We start from the raw sequence: 20,414 nt of genomic DNA on the forward strand, positions 1-20,414 counted from the left end.
GGTAATGCCCCATTCATTCCTATGGGCTTCAAAGCCCATAGGAATGAATGGAGCATTACCGGTCGGTATTTACCGATTCGGTAAATACAGATATTTACCGAATCGGTAAAAAACACATCTGGATGGACCTACATGTCCACCCTTCATATTTACCGATTCTTAATTACCGAATCGGTAAAATTCGGTAATTAAGAATCGGTAAATATTTTTTACCTACATCTGGCCCTAGGACCGCAATTTTAATTATGGCCTCACTCACCATCTCAGTGTCCCAGACCCACCGGTACGCCGCCTCACGTGCAGTGTGCACTGCGCATTAACAGTCCATTCCAGCCCTGCCCCACCCTTGGCCCCGCCCTTAGACCGAAGACCACAAAGCTGTACGCTGCACTCTGCGCACCACACAGCATTTCATTTATTGTGAGGGAACTGACCGCATGCCCCACCATGAGGCTGACATCCACAAAGCTGTGTGCTGCGCACAGCGCACCATGCAGCATTTCATTCATTATGAGGGGACTGGCAGTATACCCCACCCTTAGGCCATAATCCACAAACTGTGTGCAGCGCACAGGGCACCATGCACATAGCTGCCAAGGTTTGAGATTACTTATGTTTGACATTTTCATAGTTTTACTGTAATTATGAGTGACATTCAACAACCAATGTGTGACACCTAAGAATTATACTTTCTACCGAGTAAAATCAAGCAATAAAGTCCATGGAAACAGATAAATACCAAAAGTTACACCCATATGAGCAATGAGAAACTAAAAAGGATCTTGAAACTGCTGCAATGCACCATTACTAGTGTAGGGTGTCAGAACTTTACATCATGCACACATTATAGAGAGGCAATGAATCATACATGTCTAATCAGTCTGACGGAAATATTACTTATGACAGTGAGGATTATAAATTACAAGAGTCACATGTCATCCATACTGGTAGACAGTATATTGTCAGTGTTTGGTCTGGAGAAGCTCAAACTCAGGACTTAAAACTTACCACTGTGGTTGGTTATACTAAGAACAATGTATTTCTTCCCCCCAAAAACCTTTTCGCAACATTAGGATAATGAAAGTCTGAGGGAAAAATTACATTGTAAACTTACCACGCAGTTTGAATACAAACTTTTTACTGCAGTTCAGAAGTAATTGTGTTATATTAGGATTGTAATTTATAAACTGTAAGTAACTAAAGAATCTCTGTGACAAAAGCAGTAACCCACTGAGCTACCTACCCACATAAAATACACTTTGTGACCTGTATGTACACCTTCCTTGCAGCATGCATATCATCATTCTATGCTACTTCAGGATGGGTGAAAACCACCACTGGACAAAGGGCTAATCGTGCTTCAGCAGGAAAATTATTTATAACTTGGCATGATTTTAATTGTTGCCAGAAAACTCCCGAACACACACGTTTTTTGGCAGGTGTTTTTTTATTTGTGCAAACACAGCACCTAAGGGAAGAGGGGGGTCCCCACATTGTCGTAGTTAAAAGAGCCGATTTCAGGATTCCTTCTCACTCGCAGAAAGAACAAGTAAAACAAAAGTAAGCGGGACCAGCACTGGCTGCAACCCTTTACAAGTACACAGAACACACAGGCTTCTGCACTGCAAGAAGCAAAAGTAAAAGCAAACAGAAACGCCGTCTGGAGAGTGAAACCTGTCGTATGCAACATTCACCACAACATTCGAAACAAACAATACTCCATTATTAAAAGAAAAACTGTTCCTACCTTAGAACTTAAAAACTTTGGGAAAAGGAGGCCCCTGCACTTCGAGGGAAGCATGCAGAGCAAGCCAGGCCCATGATGTCAGACACCAAGCCCATGGTGTCACAAACTCTGTGCTACACCACCCTGCTGCCGTGGGCTGCTCTGAAGTGTCCGTCCATCTGTCGAGGTCAGGCAGGACAATAAAACTGCGTGGCAGCAATTAATGGGGGCCCCGAAGGTCCACGGCCAGGAAACTGGAGAAATAAAAAACACATCATGCTGCCCCAGCCTGTGCTGAGTCTGGAGACTGCAGCAAAGTCAGAGTCTGTTCCCGTGATCTGACAGGCGCCAGCGGCCCAGTCTAGCAGCAGATGGCGCTAATTCATGATAGTAAATGCCTATGTGATCATCTGCAGATAATGTTCCAGGGGCCACAAAAAGGTGTCAGTGGCTCTAACCGGTGTCGATGGGGTGGCGCCGGTTAGCAGCATGTAATGTATTTGAGGGGACTGGAGCTTTATAACTTCTAAACAACAACCCGACCCAGCCTGGTGGGGCCCCCTGGAGCTCGAGCCCCCCCCCCCCCCGCAACGCGGGGGCTGCGGGGCCCTGTGTTACGCCCCTGACACTGGCATTGAAGAGATAGGACCACTCACAGCTTTTGATAGCTTTCCCACCTTCTTGCCTACTGCACAATAAAACCTCGCTTCAGTCCACACGCTCCTCTCAGCACGGGCCAATAAGATGCCTCCTGATCCACAACAAAAATATGTACACGCTGAAGGGTTTGTAAGTACTGAGTACATTTGAGTAATGATAGGTTCTTCAAAAAAACTGCAGTGACATTCTCAGACGCGAAGGCAATTCATTAACCTTTTACTGGGGTTATGGCTCAGATCAGCTAACCTCCCATTTACGCTTTTCACTGTACACGGGAAAGAAGAACAAACAAATATTTCTTTACGGCGCGCAGTCAAACAGCTCGCATTGAAATAATTGGATTTGCAAAGAATTTATGAGTGATCCTTGTTCGGATTTGATGTTCACTGTATATGGCAGAAGGGAATACATCATTCAAATGCAGCAGAAAATAAAATTGCCCAGGCAACCTCAGCGGACATATCAAGGAATAAGATTTTATTACAGCGCTAGACTTCACAGGTTTTCCAATCTCTAGGTATAATGAAAGTGGAATTTATTAAAGCTGGATTTTGGTATTTCAAGTGACTTATTGAAATGGCCTCTGTGCTCAGTCATTGCCTGGCTCCATGAGCTATAGCTGCGCCATGATGTTCACCGCAATAATGTCAGTTTGTTGGTACAGACACTGCATTTGTTTCTTTTCATACGATTGCTAGAAATGCAGTTATAATATTTCATATCTTCACAAGATTTGTGAAGCTAGTGAACATAAATGTCAGGCACATTTATTTAGGAGAGTCCAGTCGCCTGGCGTACTTCAACCGCTGCTGGAAGCAAAAATTAGCGAAGACAATGAGTCCGAGATTAAAGAGCCTATCTATCGGCATTGCCAGTGCTTTTTAACAGCAGCATGAGAACGCATCCCGCATGCGTCAAAGTGCATGCAGATGTACGCATCATAACATGTATTTATACATGCATCGTGATGCATGCATGCACATGCATCACAACGACCTCCATTTTTTATTAAGTATTACAATACAGCAATAGCAAACATTTCCAGCATGTAGGATATTACACAATAATTGTTACATAGCATCAGAGGCGCAACTAGAGTCCAATTTCGGGGAGGGGGGGGCTAAGAAAAAATTTCGGGGGGGGGGGGGCTGAATCTTTAGGCAATCGGCAGAGTCGAGCTGCAGGGGGTCTTCAAGGCGGTGAAACAACAACAAAGCCCCATTAATATGCACAAGGTCTTTTAAAGACCATTGAAGTGCTCGGGTGCGGCTGTGAGCGGCCCGGGAAGTGTCTCATCCCGGGCTGCCACACACGAGGAGGGGGGGGAGGGGGGCTGAAGCCCTTTGAGGCCAATGGGTGTTGCGCGCCTGCATAGCACAGTACATTGCATCATATAGCGTATCATCCGAATCGTATAACCATGAAGTGGAGGTGATCCACGAGTACATTCTATACATCAGTTGTTAACAGATCAGGGTGTTCATTCAGACAGTGAGTGGTTCCCAAATATAAGAAGGCTTCGAAGCGGTAGGCTGTTCTTCTGCATATATTACAAAGTTATCTTCACAGTATACAGACTCCATTATCCATTGTTTCAGAGCAGGTGCGTTTTTACTGTCCCAATGCATCCACACTCTGCGTTTCGCAAGGAGTAGAGGTATGGCGACAAATTATTTCTTCACAGATTTTAATGGTAACACGTGACTCAGCAGGCATAACTGCGGTGTGCAAGTTAGTGTATAGTTCAGAATCTTTCCCATTTGATCTACCGCCTGTGCCCAGTATGTTTGTACCTGTGCACATCCCCAGGCAAGATGAGCGAAATCAGCTTGGTCCCGTCCGCATCGTTTACAATTTGCGTTATCTCATAAACCGTATGGGGCAGATTTATGAGGCCCTTGCGCCACGTTTACGCCGCTGTTGCGTCACGCAAGGCGGCATAAACGTGGCGCATCCCTACGAACGATTTCCAATGTGACGCATCTAGGCAGATGCGTCACGCTGTAAAGCCCTGTGCCGCTTGTGGGCGTTCCGGCGCAGGGTGGGCGTTCCGGGGCAGGTGCGCCTCGCAAAAGTGGCTGAGTGAAATCTATAAGATTTCACTCAGTCACTTTCAGGCCAATGCTGCGTCAAAAGCCTGCGCCTGCTTGAAGCAGGCGTAGGTCTTGATGCAGCATTGTTAAGATGGGGCACCCCCCAGCCTTGCTGGAGCTGCGTCGCGCTTGCGACGCAACTCCAGCAATGCGCCTCCTTAACGGCACAGATGCGTCACACATCTGTGCCGTTTTTGCCCCATGGTGCGCCGCATTGTAAAAGCGGCGCACCATGGGTGGCGGAGCTGTGGCGCACTGTGGCGCACATTAACTGGCGCATCCCTGGGGATGCGCCAGTTAACGTAAATTCCCGTTGGGAGTAAGTAAATCCGTTAGTGCACAGCATGCTTGCCAGTCTGCTTCACTAAGTGGTGTGTCTAGCATGTGTTCCATTTTACCTTACCAGCGCCAAACTCCGTCTGTATAGCCCTATAAAGTTTAGCTACCATGTGGTGATTATTTGGGCTGGGTATGAGTAATCGCAGCGAGTCAAGTGTAGGAGGTTCAGTGGGGAATGAGGGGTACAATTTCTTCATTGCTTCCCGTAGTCTATGGTAGGTGAATTTAAATAACATTGCTTGGTTCCTGACATATGTCAGATCTTCAGGGGTGATGAGTAACACATTAACATAGAGATCTCCCATCAGTTCTAGTAGCTGTTCTAGTAGCTCCATGCTTCCTCTGTCTTGAGTGACCGATAATGAGGGGTGTTGCGTTAGGCGCATGATTGGAGCATAGCGTGGAAGTTTGTTTGCCATTTGGCCAAGTCGAAGCCATGCGTTAGACGTGGTGCAGATGGTGTTGATCTCTTGCTTGGCTAAGTGCGGTCGTCTATCTGTCAGAACATTGGCTAAGTTGACAGGGTTGGCGTCACCTTTGTTTTATTTAATTTAACATTTCAGGATGGCAGACAAAGATCTGGAAGCGTATAAAACATGTTGAGAAAGGAGAGGTCTGGCAGCAAATTGCAGCTCCTGGGCCAAAGCAAAACAAAAATATTTTTTTTTTACTGGGATGGAGGGAATGGTAGAGTGGGCGCAGACGTGGAGGAGTAAATGCAGCTAAGCAGCAAGAGGAAGATGGGGTATAATGGAGGATCTCTATTTAAAAAAAAAAAAACCATATAAGTAAAAAAATAAATGCCAGGAGAGGTGAGTAAAACAACATATGGGCTTTGAGGCCAGAAAAATGTGAGAAGGAAAGATACCAAGCAGGGAGTGGTCAGAAAAGAAGCTGAAAACACATCTCTTCCCTCGGTTGTAATAATTGTCGACATTTCATGGCCTATGCCTAGGCTCCTTTTTTCGCAGATGTCCCCAGGATCACATCATCAACATTTCAGGTCATAGCTTTCCCAGCGCCGTGATATCCTTTGGGATGAATGTTGCTCTTTACAAATACAAATACAAGATAGCACATGCCCTAACAAGTAATTCTTAATAGAAAACTGTAGCTGAGCTCCCTCAATGCAAGCAACATCAGCTGTGAAAATATAAAAGTAAAAAAATCAGAGCAATTAGATACTGAAACACTCTGGATGGGACAAACACAAGAGTAGGGAGGAAAACCATCGAATCGAGGACAGGGAAATGAGATAGAGACCAAAGCTGTCCATCAAGAGAAAGGGCCTTACTGACAACCCTCTCCACTAAATTGGAAACGATGTGTGTGGCCAACAGGCAGCGAGGTCTGGCTGTAGCTGAGACCTAAAAAGGCAAAATATAATGAATGTGAACAAAATTAATTGGATAGAAATGACTTAAATAAAACAGATATAAAACTAATAGGCGATTCAAATACCAGTGTATGCTGATAGATCACCCAAGCATCTATTGATAACAGCTATAGTGTGTTGTGTGGATATTGTTCATTAACAACAACTTCTGAATGCCTGTGTTTATGAAACTCATAGGCCACGACTAATATTAGTTTTAGATTGAGTTAACAGTATTATATTTAATACAATTGTTATATCAGCGCTAATCTCAGTCATTTATATGCATGTGGGGAATAGGCTACCAGCAGCACATCAGGTGCTGTGGCACTGGGGCTTCGGGATAGAAGGTTGCCATTGCACCCAATTATGGCTGTGTTTTGCTACACAATGGGGTGACAGGGACTTGATGGCATAACAGCGGCGAGCGCCCTTTGCCATGGCACTGACAGCATGCTTTCTCCTCCATTCGGATTCCCTTCTTAGTCACTATGCATGTAGATTCCTCTTATTTTGGAGGGCGACTCATTATTTTTTAGGCACAATGTCGAGTTTGCAAACCGATTTATTTTCTCCTTCTAAAAAATATGTCTCTTTCCAATGCAAGCTGTAGAGCATCTATTGACCCCCCTCATTCTATCACACTATCTCCCTATATTCACAAATGCTGTAAATTGTACTCAGAACCCTCCACCAGACAACATTCCTTTTCTCCACCTAACTTCATTTGTTTTTTTTAACAACACTGTGCGTACTTGTTGGTAGAGCAGTCATGTAGTCTCCGTTCAAAGCCTGAATGTGAGGTAAGATCAAGCACATAACTCTGCACACTGCCTGCGTCTAAACACGTTCCTTTTTCCAGAAAGCAAATCGCCTTCCACTTAACTTCATACATGCCAACGCTTGGGAATACCTAAGAGAGATAATTAGAGGACAAAAATCCAGAGAGACTAATTTCCCCAATCGCCTTAGCAGCCTCTAGCCTTGAACATGCGTACAAAAGGTTCCAGCAGCAAGAGCATCAGTGTAAGGATGTAGCCAAAGCACTATGCCTGCTCTGAGCCAGTGAGTGCCTGGCCACGTTAAGCACAATATTAGATAGTATTCCTCACTCACTTGTCTCACTCACCAGTCAGATAGTTTCTTCTCACGAGACCACAGGCAACAGTGCATCAGGGATCAGTATATTGATGTAGGGCGCAGGAGAAGGAGCTAAAACTACCGCATTCTTTCAAGACGTTGCTTTTTAGACAGGCTTACAAGTAGGGTTGCGTTCTTTTTTATTGTGTTATGTTCTCCTCGCTACAGCGCCATGAAGCCCACGGGCGTACGAGCGCTTTACAAATATTATTTAACATAACATAACAAGTGAAGGGAATATGGCACAGGGCTTGGTACCATGCATGGATCCAGTGTAAGTGCAAAGGTAACTGTGCTAGAATCAACAAAGCAAGTAAGCAAGGCACAGATCTGGGCACCACACCAGGAAGCAGATGACTATGGCAAAGCACAGAAATGAGGAAAACCCAATTACAAGAAAGAGAAGGGCACCAATTCATGCCGCTTCAAAGCAGTGCTCCGAAAAATTATTTTTTTATGTTGTAGAACAATATAAAGAGAAGCACAATCCGTACCAAGAGAGGTACACACTTAGTAAACTCTAAAGAGAAAAGCTATTTTCTACAACAGCGTTGAAGTACAGTGTATTTATGCGCCAAAGAATCCCCACAGAAGTAGACCTATGTGATATTAAAGTCAGGGTTGTGATGACCTAGAAGCCTCCAGGGCCCATCCCCCCGTACCAAACCACAGGGAAGTACTGGAGGGCACATTAAAAGGCAGGACAGTCTCCAATGACAATGCTCATATCTATGTACAGGAGGTTGACTGTAGAAAGGAGTGGGATAGGAGAGAAGGTGGCACGCTCTCCATATCTTACCCAGTAGTGAGAAGGAAATGCGTAGGGGTTCAGCCAATTCCAATAGAATCAAAACGCCTCAGATCCTCTACAGATTTAGTACAACAACATATATCCTAGTGTATAATTTATAGTGCAACATCTTGGGCATGTCTCCATTTTTCTGCCTCAACACTCGTTCCCTACAGGTCCAAGAGCACAGAAGGCCACATTGCCTTCTAAAGTCATCCTCAGATGAGAAAGGATTGGATGAATGGATTCTAGAGATGTCTCTACAAAGCTTTTTGGGTCTCGCGCCTAGCGATAAACTGCGCAGCAGTGTTCGTGCAGCGAGAGTCATTGTGTCTGGGTTTTCAAAATGGACCTGGGAAATGCACGCGCTCGTGCATGTTCATTTCCTATGGTCTTTTCTGATTGGGCTTATAGTGCGTATTGTTTTGTAACAGAACACGCAATAGGCCATAGGCGGTCGCGTAGCTCCGCCCATGGCCTATTGGTGTCTGTTATGCACACCAAAGCCCATATGTTTTCAATTATCATGCCCAGACACGGGCGCGATAATTGAAAACATATTGTTCGCAGTGGAGCGCGCGCACCACTCGCGGGCGCGTTTTTTTTTTCAATAGCGATCACTTTTGCGATCACTTTCCATGAGTCAAAGGCGCTTTAACTGCGAGGTCCGCCACGTGCCTCGTGTGCGGCGGGCCCAATGCCACCTGGGCCCGCCGCACACCGGGTACGCGGCGGGCCCAACACTTCAATATTTTTTTTTTAAATGCCCCAGGGTCCGCCGCATGCCCCGTGTGCGGCGGGCCTAACACTTCAATATTTTTTTTTAAAATGCCCTCAGGGCCCGCCGCGTGCCCCATGTGCGGCAGGCCCAATGCCACCTGGGCCCGCCGCACACCAGGCACGCCGCGGGCCCAACACTTCATATAAAAAAAAATGCTCCAGGCCCACCGCGTGCCTTGTGTGCGGTGGGCCCAATGCCACCTGGGCCCGCCGCACACCAGGCATGCGGCGGGCCCAACCCTTCAATATTTAAAAAAAAATGCCCCCCGGCCCACCGCGTGCCCCATGTGCGGCGGGGCCAATGCCACCTGGCATTTCCTTTCTTACTTAAGCTTGACACAATGGAATTTTTCCCAAATGTATCTTTAGATCAATGCTTTTTCATAAAATTATTGAATGAGTTAATAAGAGCCTACAAACTCATTGAGTTTAGGACTAGGAGAACAGCATCATCTGCTTTTAGCAAAATCAGTATGGGGCAAGTTCCTACTCTGGGGATATCAATTCCTAGTGCCTGTAGTTGTATATCTATTCTATTAAAATACATTGAGAAAAGACAGGCAGCTAAAACACATACGTGCCTCACTCCTCAACGTACCCTAAATTGTCTAATTGATTCCCCCATGATCCATACTGTACTCTCGCAGATATGTTTGGAGCCGCTAAATTCCCACAGTTTATATGGTTCACCATATCAAAAGAAGAGCTTATGCCCATTAAACACATATATAAATTACCCATTTCATCTTTGTGTACTTTCACATCAGAAGATTTAAATTAGGGCACTGTTCCACGGTCCATAAGCCTTTTCTGAAGCCATACTGCGCATGTGAGAGAATGATATTTTCCTCAGCCCATTCCTCTAGTCTTAGCAGTACCCTTTCTAAGATTTTAGCTGAGTAAGCAAGCAGTGAAATGGGCCTGTAACATTTTGGGTCTTGTTCAGAGTCCTTCTTTAATATTGGGATGATTAACGATTCAGACCAGGTAGATGATGCACTACACGACCCAGCTGCATTATGACTATTGTGAGACGAGGGGCCCATAGGCCCAGGAGATATTTTTACACATCTACAGGAATTCCATATGGGCCCAGTGAAGATTTGGCTAGTGCCCTACGGACCTCTTCTATAGTAAAAGTAATACAAACTTGATTTGTATCCATCAGCTCCCCTCTTTCTTGGTCTTTAATCTATAGATGGCATAAAGATCGAATGGAAATGATCCACCCATGCCTCTGCCACAATGGAACTCTCAAGATTAGATGCACAAATATCTCTAAGGAAAGGTGTTAGAAATGGGGTCTCTAGTTGGCAGAGGTATGCATTATCACTCTAGTCATGGTAAGCTAGATACACACTAAAAGATCATCTGTGCTCACCCTCTGGTAACATGGCACAGTGCAGCCAGGCTCATCTAAAGAGGCAATGTGTAAAGTATTTGTACAAGACACACATGCAGTATCACAATGAAAACACCACAAAAAGACACCACACTGGTTTAGAAATATAGACAATAATTTTATAAATTGATCAAGACCAAAATGACAAAAATCCAATAAGTAGAAGTTGAGATATGAATTTTCAATGAATAAAAGTGTTCCTAGTGCTTAGATGCAATAAGCACCTATGGAGGTTATCTGATTGTGCTGGACCGGAACAAAGTCCACAGTTCAAGCCAACCGCAATGGAGTACTGGCCAGGGACAAGAACCACACTGGCCTGTTGAGCACAGTACCTTGATCTTGGGTCGCAACAGCAAGATTCGAGGTGCAGACGAGCAATGCATCAATGTCGAGCATGGCAGAAAAGCAATCCTTCCAGGTAATCTGTCCAGCAGATTGTCAGTGCTTGATGCAGCACAGCAGTTCTTCTCACAAAGTCCAGTTATCGGTCCAGAAATGTCTGATTTGGTGGGGTCAGAGACCCTTTACTAATACCCAGTTGTGCCTGTAAAGAGGGGTTGACTTCAAAGAAGGGTCTTTGAAGTGCAAATAGGTCCTTTCTTCCCAGCCCTGGCTCCAGACTATCAGTAGGGGGTAATTTAATCTTTGTGTGGGGACAGGGCACATGCTATTCAGGTGTATGTGTTAGCCCTTACCTCCCTTCCTGTGCAGGAAGAGCCATCAGAATGCAAATGAGTATTCAGACATACCTGTGTTTATGGCTGTTGCAGCGTCCTCTCCAGCCTGAGTACTTATAAATGAATACACCACACATGGAGCTGAGTATTACACGTCTTTATTCTGGTCTTCTCAATGTTCTAAACATGAACTCCATTTAACACACTCACTCACTTACGTCATAGTTCTACGAAGTCCATCGGGAACCAAAAGTGTCCCATCATCGCTAACTCACAAGACACAACATCTCCTCCCCCTTATTAAATAAAAAAAAATTACATTGATGTTTGTTGGCATATACTTCCATCTTCTGCTTACGGCACAAGTCTGTCTGGCAAAGTTCACCATCTGTTGTAGTTATCTGGGTAACGATAAACATCTGTTATTCATCGCCAAGAAGCCTATGGGTGAACATGCACTTTACAAATACACGTTATGCTTAGTTATGGTATGTTAGTCCATTGTGGCAACTTTGTCATCATGGCTCTCCCAAACATCAAGGTGGCAGGACTTTCACCTGTTGTTGAATGAGAAGTCGACCGGTAAGCTCGATGACCAGCATAACGAGCGGACTTCAGATCAAGCTTCTCCAGTGTAGCACTCTGGATGGTCTTTTTAAGTGTGCTTATAAAGAGTTTGAAATGCCATTTGCTTGGGCCAAAAAGGTGTGCCTCTCTGATGCTTCACATTGAGATAATTAAGAAAGTCTCTAAATTCTCGACTGTTGAATTGTCAGACTTTAGACATGAAGGAACACCTCATGTTGCAAAAATGCCATTTTACCTGTCAATGACTCTTTTTTGAGTGGTCAATGAGAGATCTGCTACCAATGGAAAACGTAAGTATTCATTGATGACCACTATCAGGTGACATCCATTGTCAAGAGGATCAAAGAAATCAACAGCGATTCTGTCCAATATATGTTTTGGAAAATCAAACATACTCACGGCATGTCGAGCAGTTTTGGGAGATACACAGTTTAAAAAATGACAGGCCTTCAATACTCTTGCAACTGTCTCATCAAGCTAAGGAAACCATACTTGATCTCGGAGAGCTCATTTTGTGGCAACAATTCAATGCTTGTCCTTCGTGGGCTACTTCAGTAATTATTTGTTGTAGACTCTCCTTATGACAATTCTTGAAACTTACAAGACAATACTTTCTTGAATAATGGACTGTTCAACTGTCATATTTTTTTACTTTTGATATTTGTTGTCACATGGTCGAATGTGATGTTTCCAAAACTGATGTGCAATAATGTCTTTTGCATCAACATGTAACTATCTCTGCTTGTTGCAGCAATGACTAGTTCTAATGAAATAGCGGCAGGTGCATTGGATCTTAGGATGAAGTTAATGTGGGCTGCAGCTGCTTCGGAAAGGTTGACAAGGCACTCTACTGGCACTAGTGAAAAGTTTTCTGCAGGGCTTTGATCTTTCCCTGTTCGGTGCACGATAGTGTAGTCCTATTCATGAAGTTGCATATCCCAATGTTCAATTCTACGAGGCATCTTGGCTTTTGGGCTTCCAAAAATGGCAAGCAATGCTTGATGACCGGTTACAAAACTGTATAAAGTTTTGGACCAAAGTAGGCCCTTTCTATGAGGTTCTGAATTGCATGCTTGCTTTTCTTAAAACTTTGTTCATACTTGTGTGACCAGTAAAATGAAGCATTTCTTTTTGTTAAGTTTCTTAAGGGAGCGCTTACTGTGGCAAAGTTATGTATGTATCGAGGACAGTAGCTGGCCATGCCAAGGAATGCATGCAATATGACTTCTTGTGGGGGATTGGTGACTGACAAAGCTGAATGACAAAGCTTGTACTTTAGGTGGATCCAGCATCATACCCCCCTTCAGAGAAGATATGGTCAAAAGATTTGAGGTTTTTTTTATGGAGCTCTCATTTCTCAGTATTCAAAGTTAAACCTGCATCAGCAAATAAATGACACACTTGTGTAAGAGCGCTATCATGTTCTTTTTGTGTAGATTCGAAAACTAATATGTCATCACTATGATAGTAAGCATTCATGACAGGTTCTGCAGCTGATGACACACCAGAACATAATCCTTTACATCTGTATAAACCAATATGGGTAGAAAAGATGGCAATGTACCTACAATTTTCTTCAAGTTCTAGTTGATGATACCCTTTATTCAGATCAAGGTGAGCGAAGACTTAAGCACTATTCAACTGTGAACATGTTGGCAATATACGGACCAGGATGTTGTTCTCTTTCAATGGCTTTGTTGGCTTGACCATATCAACACAGATGCATACAGCTTCTTCACTATCCTTTTTGGGCACTTCCACTATGGACGGAACCCACAGAGCTGGATCAGTAGATCGTTCAATGATATTATGCTCTAATAATGTCTCAAGGTCTTTCTTAACAGTTTCTTGTAGATAAAATGCAATTTGTCTATCTCTTTGAGTAACAGGACGAACATCCTCATTATTATGCAGTTGCACTTTCATGGTCTTAAGTTTTCCCAATCCGTGAAAGAACCTCAGGAAATAACTTACTATTTTGTGATGAGTATTCATGTTGTAGTTCACAAATACCAGTCCCATATCAGCAGCAGTATTGAAACTGAGTAAACAGGCACTTGACGCAGTACCTTGAAGTACATGAATGGGTGCTTGTACTTTTGTCTTTTTGTGTTTCATGACTACTACGAATGAGCCTTGACTCTTTAATGGCGTCGATGAGGCCCAGGTATACACATTAGTCTTTGACGGTGTGAGACAGCGAAATGGAGACAGTTTATTATATTTCACTTCAGGCATAATGTTTATCGATGCACCACTGTCGATAATAAAAGGTACGAAGCAATCATTTAATTTTAGTGTAGTTTTTGGACAATGTTTGAATGACTTTTGTGATTTTACTCATCAACCTTTCTTTGACTTGCATTTTTCTCTGCATGCGGCCATTCTGACTTGTGCACATTTTTCTGAGGTAAACATCGACATCGCACATCCGTCTTCCTAAATGCCAATTTTTTGTGTGTGTGGGGGGGGGGGTTATTTAGCCCAAACTAAACCGAATGTATCAGAGCGCTTCACATGAGCACCAGTTGCATTACAGATGGGCACATTCATTTTTATTTTTTTATGTTAAGCACAAGGAGATTAAGGGCCAGATGCATCAAGCAAACATTTTGCGATTCCTTATTAGCGAAAAATAAGGAATCGCTAATAAGGAATAGCAAAATGGAATGCATCAAGCAATCACTACACAAATAGCAATTCCTTAGAATTCCTTAATTGCGACTCGCAAATTGCGAGTCGCAATTAATGAATACCTCCCCATTCATTCCTATGTGCCCAGAGGCCCATAGGAATGAATGGGAAGACAATCTCAATTTGCGAATCTCAATTAGCGATTTGCAAATTGAGATTGCGAGTTCAAGGGTGCAGGGGTGTCCAAAAGACACCCTGTTGCACCCCTGATTTTGATATGTGCACATATGTTGCGCACACACATGCCCTTAGGGCATGTGTATGCGCAACATGAAACTTTGAAGTATGCACAAAAGCGCATTTTTCAAAGTTTTTGCAAATTACCATGAAGTTGTACTTCGTGGTAATTTGCGTGCCCTATTAGCGAATTCGCTATTTTTGAAAATTTCATGCATTGCATTTAAGGATTCTCAATTTGAGATTCCTTAAATGCAAACAATCGCAATTTAGCGAATTCTCTATTTGCGATTTTTGCATTTGGGATGATGCATCCCAAATGCAAAAATACCGCTCGCAAAGGGCCAGATTCTCAGAATCTGGCCCTTTGCGAGCGGATTTGAGCTTGATGCATCTGGCCCTAAGTGATTTGCCCAGAATCACTGGATGTTGAGCGTCCCTGCTGAGACTCGAAACCAGCTCCCCAGTTTCAAAGTCGACCGCTCTAGCCGGCAGTGAAACTGAAGAACACTTGGATGAATATTTTATTGACAATCAACTTTGTTTACTGTTGATTTGACTCAGCAGATATTGCTGCTTTCCCTTGTGAGCATGCGTAGAACGTCGCTTTTGGAACGTTCGGGGTTCAATTTGTATTCTTGTCGTGATGCATGTAGCTTTGCCTTCGCCTTGAAAACCGTTACAAATTGGTTCTCCTTTCCACAGTCTTTGTATACTTGTCCACTGGTGGGACATTTACCTTCGTGTGGAAATGAAAATACACATCTAAAGCACAGTTTCCTTTAGAGACACCACTTTGTGTCCTTCAGCTTTGTGTTTCTGCTTACTTTTCACATTCATGACTGACTCATTCTGAGCACCTCTGGCGTCCATGTCAGCAGCTTGTTGATCAGCATGTTCTTCAGCTCTGGTAGCCAGGAGAACTCATTCCAGACTAAGGGTTTCTCTGAGCATTTGGCGTCTGAATAAATATGACAGACATCTGTTGAAAGCTCGGAAGCATATAGCTTCTTCATCTTTGAATTAATTGAACTTCCAGTGTTTGATGAGCATATCAAGTTGTTCAACAAAGTTGTCAATTGTTTCACCAGCTTTGTGTTGTTATGATTGAAAACATATCTTTGGAATCGACATTTGGCATTCACTTGAACTTGAGATTTAACGCTTCTTTGATTTGATGTATGTGACCGTCATTTCTCAGCAGTTTCTTTACGACCTCTTTTGCTCATTCATCAGCAAGATTTTAAAGGTATTTGGCAATCTTTTTATTATCTGTTTCTTCCAGTACATCAATGAAATCATCAAATGGTTCTATTCAGGCAGTCCACCTGTCAACAATATATTGCTTTTTAGCAGTATTAAATTGGGGTGGTGGGTGTATACCAGTTGGAGAACTTACTGATGTTGAGAGTCTACGCTGCTCACCTGGACTCGCACCATTCATACTATCGGCAAGTCCTTGCAACATGCTTAGTTCAGGGTGATTATAACCAATCAAAATGGGTAGAGATTCTTTTCGCATGGCCATCAGAGCTTTTCAATTCTTGACGAACTTTTGAGTTGTGCGGAAATCACCTGGCACCTTTGGTGGTGTCTGCTTCAGGGATCATCAGCTCTGTATTCACAACCCATGGTGCCCACAGCTGCGATATAATGGCACTCTTTACTCTGCTCTTGGTAAGTACCACAATCATTCTCAACCTAATTTTCACTGTCTTTAACCCTTTTCTGTATTTGGCTATTTTTACTGCTACCTTGACTGTTGCTGTTTCTGCCTTTAGAGTTAAAGTTCTGTAGGTCTTGTGGCTCTGTGTTGCATCATGGTGCAGTACTTTTTTTCATGGCCTTGACAGCAGGTTTTTGGTCAACAATGAATAACCTTCTCAGTGAGGCTTTTGCGATCATCAAATGATTTACATTGGTTGGAGTGGTGCTTTGACTCCACATACAGCAAACTCCGATCTTCACTTTGACTGAGGCACATGCGCACGAGCAGTTTGCGGGACTATGGCAAACTCTCTGGAAGTGCACTGTCGCTCTTTGGATTACATATAGCGGTGAGCATAATTCGTAGAGTTTTATTCCACAGAATTCTGCGGGGTTGAATAAAAACTCTGTGAGATTCCACGTAGTTTTGCCCACCCCTACACTAGGGCCCTCCATTCAGCAAGGTATGTTGGCATGATTACATGTTAAAAGCTAGGGTTTTGTTTGCATGCCCTTCTGAGTTACCAATGCATTCTTTGATGAAATTTGACAAATTGGCCAAGATATACGATAACAAGCCCTGAAGTGAGGCAGAGTTGTGGGAGACCTGTACTCCTCAATATTGACTGACTGCTGGGGATTAGATACTGTATTATGGCTTGTGATTAGGTAGTTGAAAGTTTGCCTGCCGTTCATTGGTTGTGATGTGAAGGAGTAGGCATGTACTGCACGTATCCCACTTCCGTCAGTGAACGAGTTGCCTGTCCCTTCTATTGTGGAGGACTGTACGTGCCAATGATCCTCCGACCAGGCAGGACGCAGCTTTAGAAGACCTGTGCGATTCATATGACCAGTTCGGCTCTGGTGAGCAGACCTTTCGGTAATGGTAGCTTAGTCTGATTGCATGTCCCAAACCCACAGCATATACATAGCTTCTGAAGTTCCCAGCTAAGAGCACTTACTTCTGTAGCACCAAAACTTCTCTTCTTTTGTATTTCAAACTGAGTATAAACTAGCAAGTCAGATTGATTTTAGTGTCAATGATGCGCGCCATGCTGTACGAAGCATACAAATAAAATAAAACTGGGCCAGCCCAGCTTTCATTATGCAGACAATGACTACAACTTATAAGAAACGGGCAATTTGAATTTTAAGAATATGTTTGCAAATGTACCATTACAAATGTCAATGCGCTATCTGTATGTCTTTCGTTTTGGCTACTAGTTGCGTTGTTTACCAAATTCAAGACAGTTTAGAAAATGGCGTGGCTCGTATGATCGTGCCGTGCAGTTTACCTCGGAGAATTCTAACTAAAAACCTGTACGCAAATGCAGACGCTTGTAGTTCTCTGCTGAGTTGAACTTTTAATGAGTGATTAGGTGTACAATCCAGTGTTCTTTACACATCTCCAGTGAAGTGTCAGTTTCTTCTTCGGGGACACTATTCTAGACAGATGAGAGTGCCCCAGTAATGAAAAGTATGCAAGGAGATTACAAATTAAGGAAGAGGTGGAATTCTATTCAGCATAAAAAAGCAGATGTATTAGTACTACATGTAGAGTATTAAAGTGCTAGAAGAATATGCCATTGGGCAATGTCAACCACTTATGCCACAACAGTCCCTTAAAACATTGAAATATATCAATAAAAGAAGTATTTTGTGTGAAAGACGGTACATTATTCACTCTGGGCACAGTTTAAGAAATCATTATTGGTGCACACTGAAACCACATTCAGCCTGTGGTGCTAACGCAAAATTACTCCCACCCTGCAGAAGGAGAAGAACAGTCTTTGAGTCTCCCATATGTCTATGATATTTATTGGCTTGGAGCTGAATGGGACCCCCATGTAGAGTTCGGTGAGACCTGAAGGGTTGGGGGCTCCTCTGTACTGCATGGGCTACAGGGCCACAGGTTACATCTCTTCATACAGTGCTGCCAAATTTAACAATGCAGGGGCATAAGAGGTGAAAAGAATACTGGATCTTGTAAGGCCGAACCTGTGAGAGGGTATGGACTAAGAAGTGTGATAAATATGAACCCTCTAAAGCTAGCCCTTTGCGAGAGCGAATAGAGTTCTGCCTGTTTCCATGTAGGTCAGCTCTGTGACAAGGGGAATGTAATAGAGTTATAAGCACTAGGGTCTCTAGGGGCAAGGCTGTGAGGGATGGAATTCAGGCGAGAGGGGGTATGGAAGAAAAGGATGGAGGGAGACAGGACAAAGGGCGGAAAGGGAGGAACGAGGTGTGGGTGAAGTAAGGGACAAAGATACGCCAGGAGGAAGGGAGGGAGGGAAGGAAGTGGAAATAGGGAGTTGGTAAAATTTAAAGAAAGAAATAAGGAAGGAATGAGGAAGGGATAAAGGAAGGCCTCTCGGTTAAACAAGGAATGGAGGATTGAAAGAGAGATGGGCGGTGGAACAAGTACCCCCGTGAGCCCCATGCTTTCATGAACTGCTTCCTCTGGCAGGTTTACTAATTTAACAAATCCACTACCACCTTCTTAATGCAAATCAGTGAAACAGATGGGTCGTGCAAGGCTTACTCGATTTTACAGATGTAGTGGGTATAAATAAACAGATCCATAGGCAGGCGCCAGGCAGCAACGTACAGCAGGTAGGAGGTGGTCCATCACACGGGCCACGAATCCTCACAACACATTTCCCAGCTTATTACTAGGGGGTGAAATTGCCCAGTTTGTTACTGTAATGCATGAACAGAGCACACAATGCTAATGAGAAACAAAACTGCTCTACTAAAAGACCTGGAATCACGTGTCGCCCAAAAGTAAGGAGCAACATGTAAAAAAAGTTGTCCGTAATGAGGACAAAGCGGTACAAAAGGGGGTGGTGATGGACGGAGCATCTGAACCAATCAAACACTCACACCCAGTCAACAGATCTGGGTTTAATCCATCACCGTTCTTTAGCCCACTCTGCCACCCCAGTTCAGACATGGCCATATGCAAATCAGTCTGACCCTGTGCCTCATGGAAACAGTCCAGCCCGAACTTCCAAGCCATGCCTTCCCTGGACCGGAAACAAGCTTCCTAGGACCGGTTTCAGGCATTACAGCCGTCTTCAGCCAGGCTTGCTTGAATCCAGGGGCAAAGTGAGCAAGGGACTCACGTCTGAGTATACCATGCCAACTTATGGCGAACAAAGCGGTACAAAAGGGGGTGGTGATGGACGGAGCATCTGAACCAATCAAACACTCACACCCAGTCAACAGATCTGAGTTTAATCCATCACCGGTCTTTAGCCCACTCTGCCACCCCAGTTCAGACATGGCCATATGCAAATCAGTCTGACCCTGTGCCTCATGGGAACAGTCCAGCCCGAACTGCCAAGCCAAGCCATGCCTTCCCTGGACCGGAAACAAGCTTCCTAGGACCGGTTTCTGGGCATTACAGCCGTCTTCAGCCAGGCTTGCTTGAATCCAGTGGCAAAGTGAGCAAGGGACTCACATCTGAGTATACCCTGCCAACTTATGGCGAACAAAGCGGTACAAAAGGGGGTGGTGATGGACGGAGCATCTGAACCAATCAAACACTCACACCCAGTCAACAGATCTGGGTTTAATCCATCACAGTTCTTTAGCCTACTCTGCCACCTCAGTTCCGACATGGCCATATGCAAATCAGTCTGACCCTGTGCCTCATGGGAACAGTCCAGCCCGAACTACTGCCAAGCCATGCCTTCCCTGGACCGGAAACAAGCTTCCTAGGACCGGTTTTTGGCATTACAAGTTTCTTGCTTGAATCCAGTGGCAAAGTGAGCAAGGGACTCACGTCTGAGTATACCCTGCCAAATTATGGCAAACAAAGCGGTACAAAAGGGGGTGGTGATGGACGGCGCATCTGAACCAATCAAACACTCACACCCAGTCAACAGATCTGGGTTTAATCCATCACCGTTCTTTAGCCCACTCTGCCACCCCAGTTCAGACATGGCCATATGCAAATCAGTCTGACCCTGTGCCTCATGGAAACAGTCCAGCTCGAACTGCCAAGCCATGCTTTCCCTGGACCGGAAACAAGCTTCCTAGGACCGGTTTCTGGCATTACAGCCGTCTTCAGCCAGGCTTGCTTGAATCCAGTGGCAAAGTGAGCAAGGGACTCACGTCTGAGTATACCCTGCCAACTTATGGCGAACAAAGCGGTACAAAAGGGGATGGTGATGGACGGAGCATCTGAACCAATCAAACACTCACACCCAGTCAACAGATCTGGGTTTAATCCATCACCGTTCTTTAGCCACTCTGCCA

This window comes from Lissotriton helveticus, chromosome 5_1 (genome assembly GCF_964261635.1).
Source record: "Lissotriton helveticus chromosome 5_1, aLisHel1.1, whole genome shotgun sequence".
Lineage (NCBI taxonomy): Eukaryota > Metazoa > Chordata > Amphibia > Caudata > Salamandridae > Lissotriton > Lissotriton helveticus.